The following is a 9,514-nucleotide window of genomic DNA, read 5'->3' on the forward strand; positions in this document are numbered from 1 at the left end:
ATAGATGAATGGATACAAAAAATTAGGTATATTTACACAATGGAGTACTACTCAGTTATTAGAAATAATGACGTTATGAAATTCCTAAGAAAACAGATGCATCTAGAGAATATCATCCTGAGTGAGGGAGCTTAGTTACAAAAGAACAGACATATTATGCAGTCGCTGGTAATTGGTTACTAACCCCAGAAAGCTCTGAACACCCCAGAAACAACTCACAGGCCATATGAAGCTCAAGAAAAACAAATCCAACAAATGAAAGTCTCAGTCCTTCTTAGGAAAATATAAATGTATAGCACCCACTCAGAGTGTGGTACAACTGGACCTTAAATCATTAATAATCCAAGAGCTAAGAATATAGCCCTGTGGCAATTTTGGATATTCAAAGATCATTATGCTTAAACTATACTCACCAAGAGAACTGAGTGTTTTCATGTTACCTTCTGTCCTACATGTATTTCATGTTTATGGTAACTAGAGGGATTTCAATGAATGCTACCAAACCTCTAAAAGAATTAAGTACTGACCAAAATTATTCATATAGTGATATGTGACAATACCTTTAAATTTTTGTATATGTATCCTCCTTTTGTAAAATAAAGTTGTAAGAGAGGAACAAAATATTGATGACAAAAAACCCATGAGATAGTTCAGTGTGTAAAGACATTTTCCACCATGACAATCTGTACTCAACTTCCAGAAGCCATGAAGGCAGAGGGGAGAATAAACACCTGCAAGCTGTTCTCTGAAAACACACACACACACACACACACACACACACGCACACGCACACACAGACACACAAATGGGAGTGCACATATCCATGAATCAATCAACAAACAAAAGATAGGGAAATAAATGAATAAGTTGAAAAACGTTTACATTAATAATAAATAACATTTAACAGTTAAAAATAATTATACACACAAACACACACACACACACACACACACACACACACACACACACACACACACGCACACACAGACACACAAATGGGAGTGCACATATCCATGAATCAATCAACAAACAAAAGATAGGGAAATAAATGAATAAGTTGAAAAACGTTTACATTAATAATAAATAACATTTAACAGTTAAAAATAATTATACACACACACACACACACACACACACACACACACACACACACACACATATATATATATATATATATATATAGTAAAAGAAAAAAGATAGTTTATGTAGAAATGTAAACTTATTGTGTACAATTGATTGAAGAATTCTATTTGTGCAACCAAATTTTAAAAAGTAGGTTCATGTGTAATAACACAAATTTTATTAAATTATATAAAAAACCTTGCTATGCTACTTGAAACTTTAAAATTATAAAAAGAATTTTCATGGTCAAAATAAAATAAATGGAGTTGTACAGGATGATATTTATGACTGGTAGTAAATCCAGTTTCAGGAGATCCCCTGACATCTTCTTTTCTCTGTGGAAATCAGGATAAACACATGCATGCATTCTGGCACAACACTGGTAAATATAAATAAGAAACAAATCAATAGCTTTTAAATGAAGAAAGGAAAATTATTTTAAAATGATATGTGGTGACATTTAAACTGCAGATTTTTCAACATAATAATTATTCTGTTATCAAAACTGATTTGTACTAAAGGAGTAATCATGGGATAGGCATTCATCACAAACTTCTGAACAGTGAGGAGTACTGTGTTATACCCCCAAGCAAGGAACGATGTTAATGACATGGTGTAGTCTACCCAATACATGATCACAAAGCAAACCACCAGCAGCAAGATAGACTGAGTGGCCCTTTTCTCAGGAGATGTACTCAGCTGGCTCGTGCTATGAAGATGTTTGCATTGCTTCTGATGTCTTAGCAAGATATTCATCATGTATGTGCTTGTGGTCAACATGACTCCTACAAGAAACACATCTCTCAAAGTTACCACTATTAAAATCAATCCTCTGATGATGTGGTTCATGGGTGCGAGTGAACAGTATTTTGTGACCTTCACCTGGTTGGTCTCACTCATATTGGTATTAGCACCAGCATAGATGATTCTGTGACTATTGAACAACAAATTTAAAGACCATATACATAAAAGAGAATATTTAAAGTATATTTTTAGTTTTTGTTTAAATCTTGCCAGCCAAGAGGTACTGGGACTGATAGTGACAGCCTGAAACACACTCAGAAGGCAGGTTATGCAGATAGAGAGGCCTCTCATCACTCTGTGTATGTAAGAAGTTGCCGTACATTTGAAGTCATTATCAATGTTCAGTAACTCAAATAAGTCTGTAAGAAAAATTTCCCCTCCACTTAGGAACATTATTATATGAACCAAGGTCAGTTGACAGGAGATCAGGTCCGTGGGCTTGGGTCTGTGACCTAGGATTATAAAAATATAGAAACAAAGAAGGAACATATTGGCTAGGACTCCAAGCCCAGCTTAGAAATAAAGGACATTCTTGAGTGAGAACATAAGTGAAGAGTGTATTCATCTCAAAATCTTAGTGGAAGATTATTTCATATATCTGAAAAAATAACAGAGCATACATAAAGGGTGTGATACACTGACTAAATTACCATTCTAATTTCCATATTATTCTGGAATCTCTTCTTTAATTATTGATCTTTCAGAATGTACATCAGAGCCTACATTCCGGTGTCTTCCATGTATCTTCTGTATATATAGAAAATAATAGATAGTAAATACAATCAATGTCATATCTGTACAAAATACTCAATTTATATGTCTGCATTGCACCTAAGTCTTGTGCCTTAGAAATCCAATTCTATTGATTTAATTGCCCTATTTCTGGGTAACACATAAAATAGTAGTTATGAGTTCAGAATGTTAATCATGTCTATACAACTGAATAAAAGTTGCATTGATCTGGAAAATATTCTCGAGAGAAATCCAAATTATTACGTGGTTCAGTCCAAGTTCTATAACTTTACTTTGCTCTTTTTGGCAACCATCCATGTTTGACTCATAATTCAAATGCAGTAACAGTGATAATCCATATAATCACACTGACTTAATCAGCAAAATATCTTCCTTACTCCATCTGTTTTATGTTCAGTTTCCAAGAAAAATTATATGCTCAGAATCTTAATTAAAGAGATAGATACAGTTGGAAACCATTAGTTCACCTTTCACACCCTATGACAATTCAGTATGGCTCTGAATGGTCCTAGGTCTTTCCTACTTTAGGTCCCATCCCAGCACCTTTTTTGAAACTTCAGGTTTAAAGAACTAACCCCAGCTACCAAGACAAATAGTATTTTTCATTCATTTTTCCAGAGGCAGAATAATTAGTTAGTAAAATGAGTAGTTATGTATTTTCAGAAATCCACGTTGATATTTTACCCACCAACCTCTTTCTTCTGTATTTTTCCTCCACACTCTGGGAAGCCCCCCTTTTCATAGTTCACTGATGAGATCATTTGTACCCTGATATTCTGATCTCTATTGCTTCCATCCCACTCCTATATGGTCAGTGTTTTTCTTTCCTTTCCTGGTTTCTGTAGTTACTATAGTTTACATTCATCTCCCCAACAAGAAAGAACTTGGGATACTAAGATGAATACTATTATCAACATAATATGTCAAACATGAAGTCACCAAAGATGACCAGATAGTGATTCTCTTTAAATATTTCTGTTTCAAAACATATTCCTTCCCATGCAGTGGAAATAATGTCCCCAGTGTTACCATACATCATCAGAATCGTCACACTTCACACGTTCACTCAACAGTCTTACATATAGTGCCTATGGTAGTTATTTGACTTGGTGCCGAGAATCATTTCAATATTGAGTTAATTCAATTCATTGCATTAAAACATCATGTGATACAAAAAGATAACTAAACTGAATCAGATTCTTATGAGAAAACAGTATCCAATTATATTTCAAGTTCACACATATATGCCACATAAGCATATATGTACAGAAGTAGTTCAGAAGATAGTTCCTGAGACCATCCTATTACTTTTATACAAATATGACTCTGTAAGTCACATATTTAGTATTTACATTATTTTGCTCCTATGAGCTTAATCTAGTAAAGCAATGGATTCTTCTCACTTTGCAGAGCTAAATATTGAATTCTGTCATTAGCAGACATTTACAGTACACTAAAAGAGGTGTTCTGTTTTAAAAAGCTCCAAGATATGGTGTGAAGATGTAGCTCAGTGGTCAAGTCCATGATTTGCTTTTAGAAAGACCTGGGTTTGATTCTCAGCAATGACACTGTGGCTTGTCTGGATATGACTCTGGTTAGAGGGGATACATAACCTCTCTGAACAAGCACACAAGGGATGCACAGACACTATACTTAGGCAAAATATAAAAGTATAAAATAAGATTAATAAGTAAACCTGCAAGAAAATACTTAACTCACACCTTAGTTTGCAAAACATATGACATATGGTCCGATTCTACTTTTAAATCTACAAACGGCCAAACCATAAACATAGAATTATTTATTATTAATTATAATTCAATAATTTATTAATATGAGCACAAGTATTATAATTTACATAAAAAGATGATGATACAATAAGGTAAAAAGTAGTCATGTAAAATTATTTCTTATCTCAAACATATGTACTTCAACCTCGCTACTTCATATCCATTGAAAATGTTTAGCACATCAAGAAAAAAATACATCTTCTAATTTATGAACTGGAATCTTTCTTTGTAGCTCACTGGAGCTGGGATTTTGTAAAAAACAACTATAGCTATCATGGATGAAATTGATTGGTTAACGTGGTAATATCCTGAGAAAAAATAATCTTTTATTTAAAAAGAATATTGCAATGTTGACAGTTTCCACATTAGTTTAAGTTGCAATTTTAGTTATAAGTACTAAACAAAGCAGAGTATATTCATAAACATTTATAACAGTGTAGAACCCAGTGCTGTTGATTGACACAGACCAAAGACTAAGCTCTCTGCAGCCATAAATCTGATGTAACAAAACGTGAGAAGGAGAGGTGTGTCTTCATGCACAGTTCTACATTCTTTTGTGACCAGTGGCTTCACCCCTTCTTTATCGCAATATTTAATTTTAGAATAGTTTGTTTTGTATATAAATTCTGATCTTTGTATTCTGTTTGTTAAGATTTAATAATATAGGGAACATACAAGTATACTAATTGAAAAGTATCATTTTTATTTTAAGCTTCAAGACATTTAGTTAGTAATGACCTAAAAGCTGTAGGACTGATCAGAGAGAACAAAAAGTGAGTGTGACTTTCTGGTGATAAGTGAGATTGTTGGCTGATGTACTGTCCACCAGCAAAAACAAAAACATGTTTTTAGAAATCCCTGAAAGAGGAAGTACCTGGCCACTCAAGGTAATACTGTGAAACTTTTATGAAATATAGGATACCAGCAAGAACAAGCTTTTACCAGATAGTTTTAGATAATTTAAATGCTGGAATTTAATTTAACAACTTAGCACGGGTATCACTGGGAGGACACAGATGTTGGGTACAAAGTTAAAACTCACAGTGATAAGTCTGATCCATGAGATGAAGCAGGAATAGCAGGAAGATCACTGCAGAGACTGAAGAAGCAGTCATAACCAAACTTCATCACAAGCTCCATGGTTTGAGTTTAGGAAGGATTAGACAATGTATTGTGTGTGTGTGTTTGTGTGTGTGTGTGTGTGTGTGCGCGCGCGCCTGTGTTTGTGTGTGTGTGTTCTGTGCAAAAGACAGAAGAAAAGGAAGGAAGGGAGGGAGAAACAGACAGAGAGAGGGAGAGAGAGAGATTTTACTACCAGGTCAAAGAATCACAACTATACTCTGCCCTGGAGCTGCTAGTGAGAACAAATTTACCTAACTTGAATGAAAAACTGAGAGTCATATTAAATACGTTCATGAAATAAAGTGAATATAAAGAAAAATGGTGGTTTTCCCTCTGTTTTCTGAGTGACCTGATCAGATCCACAATGATCCTCCCTAGTACAATAGTACACACTTTTAAAGTAAATTATTCAAAAAAACACTGAGAATTCTCTAATTCTTGCAAACATAAACTCATGTTTTTGTCAACTGGTTTTATAATGTTGATAATCAACCAGGGAATTAATGATTATTTTGTTCCACGTCATTAGCAATAATTTTATAATTCTACACTCCCGGTATTCCACTGTGCTTTTCTTGTGTTTCTGTTTATGTATATGACAGGGAGGGAGACAGACAGACAGACAGACAAACAGACAGCTATAGGGTCTCAACATGTACTTCTGACTGACTTCAGTCAAACCTGGCTTAGCCTTGAAAGTGCTGGGATCATAGGCATGTGTCACCATCCCTGTGAAACATTCTGTATTTAACTTTTAATGCTAATGGCTGTCATTTTGTTTTGACACTCTAAGACAGTTCAGGTGTTGTATTACAGGGATAGAAAACTAACACAATTGGCCATAACTGGGTGAAACCACATTCTTAGAATTCGTAGAGTACAAAGTGCAATCCTCTATTAAAGAGGCTCCTGAAAATATTAACATGGAGTTACTGTTCAGAATGCATAAGTGTAGATCCCTTATAAAAGTAATGTGTGTCATTATATTTTCATTTACTATATAATGCTCAAGATCATCTTCAGCCTTTTAGCTTTTTCTATCTCTATTCATCATTTTGCTAGGCACTACCAATGTCACTTATATAAGAGATGAAACTGACTAAAATATGAGTTCTTTTATTAATCATTACACTGACATTCTCATGTCTGCAAGGGTCTCTCATTTACTTATGAGACAATATAGCTCAAAATTCACATCATATACAGAAATGTCTCTAATCATATATTACAGAATCCTACTTCATTCTACAAAACTGCCCTCAATAAAATGAAGATAAATGTAAAATCGGAAAAAGAAAAAGTAGAAAACAACCACTCACCTTCTGAGCCTCTCATAAGCTTCCTTTTAGAATGAGGAACTAAGACGTATTTATAAGGAATAAATGTTATTTGTTCCTCCCCCTCTAGACCTACAGTTATCATGTCATCTGGAGAAGGCACTTCTGACCTTAAGGTTGTTACAAGGTGGTGTCATCAAATGGAAAAGTAAAATTTGCTAATTGCAGGAGAACAGTGAAGTAGGAACAGCTGAGCTCTTGGTTTCCCATGCGTGAGCTATTCTCTCCAGGCTACAGCTGCCTTAGTGGATTAACTGATACCAGTCCATGTGAACAAAATAAAAGTAAGAATAATAACATCTTATTTAAAAGAAGTAAAAAGGGCGACTTCAGGGTGCAGAACAAAGAGCAGCCCATCTGCCACTCGGATCAGCAACTCCTAAAGCTTTAAAGACTGGTGAGTAGGAGATCTGGGCAGCCAGGGAGCAGAGAGATCTCTGCGGAGTGCTCACAGTAAGCGCACCCCCAGGCCTGCCTGATCCAGAGACCAGGAACAGAACTTTGGAACTTTTATTTCCACCTGGCGGCGACTTCAGGGCGCAGAACAGGGCACAGCCCATCTGCCACTCGGATCAGCAGCTCCTAAAGCTTTAAAGATTGATGAGTAGATCTGGGCAGCCAGGGAGCAGAGGGATCTCTGCAGAGTGCACACAGTAAGCGCACACCCAGGCCTGCCTGATCCAGGGACCAGGAACAGAACTTTGAAACTTCTGTTTCCACCCGGCGGCAGGAAAAAGTACAAAGAGCGGCCCATCTGCGACTTGGATCAGCAATTCCTAAAGTTTTAAAGACTGGTGAGTAGGAGGTCTGGGCAGCAAGGGAGCAGAGGGATCTCTGCGGAGTGCACACAGTAAGCGCACCCCCAGGCCTGCCTAATCCAGGGACCAGGAACAGAACTTTGGAACATCTGTTTCCAACCAGCGGCGACTTCAAGGCACAGAACAGAGCCAGGCCCGCCTGCCCCCCCCCCCCAGCAGCAGCTCCTAAAGGCTTAATACTGGGACCAGGAACACAACTTTGGAACTTCTGTTCCCACCCAGTGACGAATTCAGGGCACAGAACAGGGCACTGCCCATCTGTCACTCCGATAAACAGCTCCTAAAGCCGTAAAGACTGGTGAGTAAGAGATCTGGGCAGCCAGGGAGCAGAGAAATCTCTGCAGAGTGTGCACAGTAAGCGTACCCTCCAGCCCTGCTTAATGCAGGGACCAAGAACACAACTTTGGAACTTCTGTTTCCACCCTGCGGTGACCTTAGGTCGCAGAACAGGGCTTGGCCAATCTGACACCTGGACCTGTGGAGATACAGGGACCCAGACCAGATACAAAAGAAAGGCAAGAACATATCACTGACAACAAGATGACGAGAGGAAAGCAAAAGAGTATATCCCAAGGAAACCAAGACAACCTGGCAATACCAAAACCCAACTCTCCCATAACAGCAAACATTGGAATGCCAAACACTCCAGAAAAAGAAGATGCAGACCTGAAGTTATACCTCAAGATGCTGATAGAGACACTTAAACAACAACGGGAGGAAAAGCAAAAAGATTCAGATGCTTTCAAAGAAGAAACAAGAAAAACGCTCAAAGAACTCAAAGAACTAGAGGAAAACAGAACCAAAGAGATGAGAGAATTTAAAACAGAAATTGACACAATAAAGAAAACACTAAAAAAGATAACCCTAGAGGTAGAACAACTAAAAACGAAATCAGGAGTCACAGAAGCAAGCATTTCCAATAGACTACAAGAGATGGAAGAGAGAATCTCGGGGGCAGAAGACAACATTGTAAACATAGACAAAACAGCCAGAGAAGATGCAAAAAACAAAAAGCTCCTAACCCAAAAGGTCCAGGAAATCCAGGACACAATGAGAAGACCTAACCTAAGGATAATAAGAATAGAAGAGGGAGAAGAGTATCAACTAAGAGGCACAGTAAATATCTTCAACAAAATCGTAGAAAAAAACTCCCCTACCCTCAAGAATGAGATGACCACGAGCATAAAAGAAGCCTTCAGAACTCCAAATAGGTTGGACCAGATAAGAAATACCTCCCGACACATAATAGTCAAAACACCAAGTGCGCAAAGCAAAGAAAGAATACTAAAAGCAGTAAGGGAAAAAAGTCAGGTAACATATAAAGGGAGGCCAATCAGAATCACACGCGATTAATCAACAGAGACTATGAAACCTAGAAGAGCCTGGACAGACATCATGCACACCCTAAAAGAGCAAAAGTGCCAGCCCAAGCTGCTATACCCAGCAAAACTATCAATCACCATAGATGGAGAGATGAAGATATTTCAAGAAAAATCAAAATTTACACAATATCTGACCACAAACACAGCACTACAAAGAATTATAGGTGGAAAACCCAATACAATTAGGAAAAATACAACCTAGTGAAAACAAGAAATCTCCTAAACAAGAAAACTAAAAGAAAAAAAAAAGACACAGACACAACTCAACCCACAAAGGCAATAATGGCAAGAAACAGAAACAACTATTACTTGATATCTATTAACATAAATGGACTCAACTCCACAATAAAGAGAAATAGGCTATCAGACTGGATACATAAACAAAA

The 9,514-nt window shown here is 36.9% G+C and overlaps 1 pseudogene across 1 annotated transcript; it reads right to left on the bottom strand.

The window, feature by feature from the left end:
• Positions 1 to 1,560: 1,560 nt before the first annotated feature.
• LOC308432578 (putative vomeronasal receptor-like protein 4) lies at positions 1,561 to 2,472 on the bottom strand (annotated as a pseudogene). The gene has a single exon. The product of its transcript is annotated as a putative vomeronasal receptor-like protein 4 (transcript).
• Positions 2,473 to 9,514: the final 7,042 nt, after the last annotated feature.

The sequence above is a fragment of the Micromys minutus genome (genome assembly GCF_963924665.1).
Source record: "Micromys minutus genome assembly, chromosome: 18".
Taxonomy (NCBI): domain Eukaryota; kingdom Metazoa; phylum Chordata; class Mammalia; order Rodentia; family Muridae; genus Micromys; species Micromys minutus.